The sequence below is a fragment of the Lepus europaeus genome, chromosome 16, assembly GCF_033115175.1.
Source record: "Lepus europaeus isolate LE1 chromosome 16, mLepTim1.pri, whole genome shotgun sequence".
Lineage (NCBI taxonomy): Eukaryota > Metazoa > Chordata > Mammalia > Lagomorpha > Leporidae > Lepus > Lepus europaeus.
This window is the reverse complement of record NC_084842.1, coordinates 45,742,796-45,746,600: the sequence shown is the minus strand read 5'-3', so window position 1 is coordinate 45,746,600 and position 3,805 is coordinate 45,742,796.

Sequence of the window (3,805 nt, the reverse complement as noted above, 5' to 3'; positions counted from 1 at the left end):
CAGCTGTCACACACCAAGAGGCTTTGGGGCCGGCATAAATAGGTAAACAGGGCTGGGATAGACTCCACCCCCAACAAGATTAGGGCCATCAGTGCAAACAGCAGTGCAGGCCCGCCCCTGCCCCAGCCCCCTCCTAGGACAGGACGCTGGAAAGAATTTGAGCCGTGGCTGCTCTGCTCCGGGAAGCTGCCTGAGCTCTGAGCTCTGAGCCCAGCGCGAGGCGTTCTGCAGCCCGAGAACAGCCCAGCCTCCTGCCTAGGTTCTTACCACCGTAGTCAGGGGAGGCTGCAGTTTGGGGCCTGCGGGGTGCGCGGAGGAGCACGGAGGAGGCCTGCAGGGCATCCCCGAGCAGCCAAGGTCTCAGCCCCTGTGTGCATCAGTTCGTTTGCCAGGCCTGGGGGGGGGTGAGTAAACCACTTGGGCCACCACCACTAAGACACAGAACAGGACACTGGGAGCTACAGCCCAGGGGGCAGGTGACACCACGCCCAGGCAACGTCTCCTAGCAGTCAGGGGAAGAGTAAGGCTTGTAGGGCAACAGGCCTGGATTCCTAATCTATGCTTTGCCGATCGACTCTGTGAAGCCCAGGTTTCTCTGCAGTGACATGGGGGCACTTTTGCCTGACTCCCAGGGTCAGCATCAAGATTGCAATCCACGTAGGAGAAGATCTAGTGTGGGCACAGCCAGGGTTGGAAGAGGAGGCTGGCTCTTGGCTCTGCTTCCACCATGCACTTGCTGCTGGCAGACTCCTCGGGACACTGCTGTCCCTATCCCCATCCCTTAACTCAGGGCCTGGCTCAGATCTCGTGTCCCATGCATGGTTTGTGCAACACACAAATTAATAAGTCACCGGGCATCTTAGCTCATCACATCTTTCCCAGCCAAGAGCCAGTCTCTAATGGGAAGCCCGAGTGGTCCTCTGGAGTTCAGCAGGGAAACTGGGGGCCAGATAGACACTGACCCAAGGGGGGACACTGCTGCCAAGGGGGTCAAGGGCACACCTGTGCCCCCTGGTCTGTATTTACACCAAGCTGCCGTGTGCTCACATGAGTGCGTGTGTGCCTGTGCGGGATGGCACTCCTGTCTGCAAATGAGACGTTGTGAGGTGGGGATGGTGGCCACGTGCTCCCCATAGGCAGACCCGGCTGGTGTAGGGACCACTGTGTATATACATCCAGTAGCAGCTCAGTCAGGGACAGGGCAGCCGTGGAGGTAGGTTAGGAGCCAGCAGAGCTCAGAGCCTCGGAACACAGCCAACTAGGGCCAAGAGCTGTAACCAAAACCTCACGCTGGCATCCCAACCCCCAGTACCTCCAAATCTATATTTGGAGGGCGGGCCTTTAAAGAGGAGATTAGGGTGAAAAGGGGTCCCCAGGGTGGGCCCCAACCCAACAGGACTCGTGTCCTAAGAAGAGGAGATGACGATGTGGAAACGCAGGCCAAGGGAAGGCCACGTGCAGATGCAGGCACAGGATTGCATCTGCCAGGCAAGCAGAGGGGGCATGAGGCTCAGGTGCACCACCAAGAAGTAGGTGTGCCACGCCTGCAGCAAGGTGGGATGGAATGGAAGACGGTGGGGTGTTTTGCAGTGTGTGATGTCAGCAAACAGACTGCTGGGGACTCTCAACTCCTCGACACTCACCTCACCAGCTCTCTGCCCGGCTCGGGTCAGGGGGGCCTGGGCCAATCCACACCCCCTGGGTCCCCTGCCCTCCTCTGCTGAGACTTCCCGGAGCTTTCATTCTCCACCCTGGATTACTGTCCTGGAATGGTCCATTTCCAAACCTCCCCAAGCCAGGCATATCAATTTAATAAATTGGCTGAATTGAAGAGGTTTAAATTAAATGAGAAGAAATATGAAAACCAGCAAAACTGGTGCGTATCGGCTAATTCAGCCTGTGTGCCCCCCGTCTCGTGATTGAGGTCGAAAGGTTATTGTTTATGTCTTCCTGTGAAGGACTCAGCTTGCTCAATACCTGCTGAGTCTTAACCTTTGCAAACATTTGTTGGCAGGGGAAATGAATGCTGCCATTTCGGCGGTCACTAAGGAGTTTGATTTTGGATGTTTTTCCCCCTGAGACTCGCTCATCAATGAGCAAGAACTCCTTGATTTACTGTGTGTACCTGCTAACTTACTGCACTTCTTCGACACACTTCTGTTCTTCGTACTGTGAGTAATGTTCAAATTACTCTGAGGAATGTGCAGGCTATTTAATGATTTCTGATCTACCACTGCCACTTCTTACCACACTCAGCCAGCTCCTTCTCGTTAAAATAGGATGCTGCACAAAGTTCCTCCAACACGTATGCCACAAAGCAGGATAGGACAGCTTAAAGCAACCCATACCCCTCAGAGCTCTTTATCCACCTGGACCCAGGATAACTGGTAAAGACAACGACTCAATATCCACCCCCTTAACGGACTCAAAGTGCAATGAACACCATTCCCAGGAGTTTCTCAGAAACTCACGTACTCTGAGTTGCTTCAATAATTATGCCTGCTTTGCTATTCTGGCCCAAGCCCAAACAGTCACGTGAGCTCCCGATGCGGATACGGTCTGCTATCACGTAGAACAGTGATGAACAGTTTGAGACACAGAAGTTAGGGCCTAACGTAGGAACTTTGTAGAAACTAATGTTATTTTTTGCTTAATTGGGTAAAAAGTGAACTTAGAAGAGCTCAGAACACAATGCGCTGAAGCATGGCACCTTGGCATGCGGAGTTCTTTGAGCCGAAGGACATTGGAAGACACCAGAAGCAGGAGCTCCCTGACCTTCTCCTGCTATCCTGTCTTGCATCTCTTCCCACTCCCTGGCCTGAAGCAAGTTGTAAAAGCCAGAATTCCTCTTCCCTAAGCAGGCCGTGGGAACTAGAAGTCCTCTTCACTAAAGCAAGACCTAAAACCTCAAAAGAGGCTGCGAAGACGCTGGGCAAACCGGACTCGCAGGGTTTCCTGCTTAGTCCCCTTCCCTTTGGCCAACCCCGTTTTGATAGGGCTGTCAATTCTTCCCTGGGTCATTATTTCTGAAGTCTCCAGTGTCACATGCAACCTTGATTAAATGAAATTTGCATGCTTGACTTTGCTAACTTGTCTTATGTGACAGAACCATCAATCAGGAACCATATGAGAATAAGGAAACTGCACAACCTAACCCATGGAGTGCGGGATGCATATCATGTATAAGGGGTAGATAACCAGGACGCATGCATGCCTACAGCTAATAACAAAACCAACAACCCATCAAACAATGGACAAAGGTGTGTGTGGGAGGAAGTGCTCTGGTGCTGTGGGTAAAGCCTGGGATCGAGCCCCTCCTCCCATCCCCATTCCAGCTTCCTGTCGATGTGCACCGTGGGAAGGCAGCAGGTGATCTCCCAAGTATTTGGGTCCCTGCCACCCAAGTAGGAGACCAAGATGGCGCTCCTGGCTCCTGGCTTTGGGCTGGCCCAGCCCTGGCTGTTGTGGGCATTTGATGAGTGAAGCAGCAGATGGAAGTGCTCTCTCTGTCTCTTTCTCTCTGCCACTCTGCCTTTCAAATAAAAATAAATGAATAAACTTTAAAAATGGACCAGGACATGAACGGACATTTCTCCAAGAAGATACACCAATGGCCTACAAACACACGCGAAGGTGCTCAGCATCACTGATCACCAGTCAGTAAGGTGCAAAACCACTTGGTCTGGCCCTGCCAAGGCAAGTGCAGACGGGTCTCAAAGTTCAATACAACTACTGCAGGCTCATTGTTTTTTCTTGTACAGATTTATTTACGTATTTGAGAGGCAGAGCTACAGACAGAGAGAGG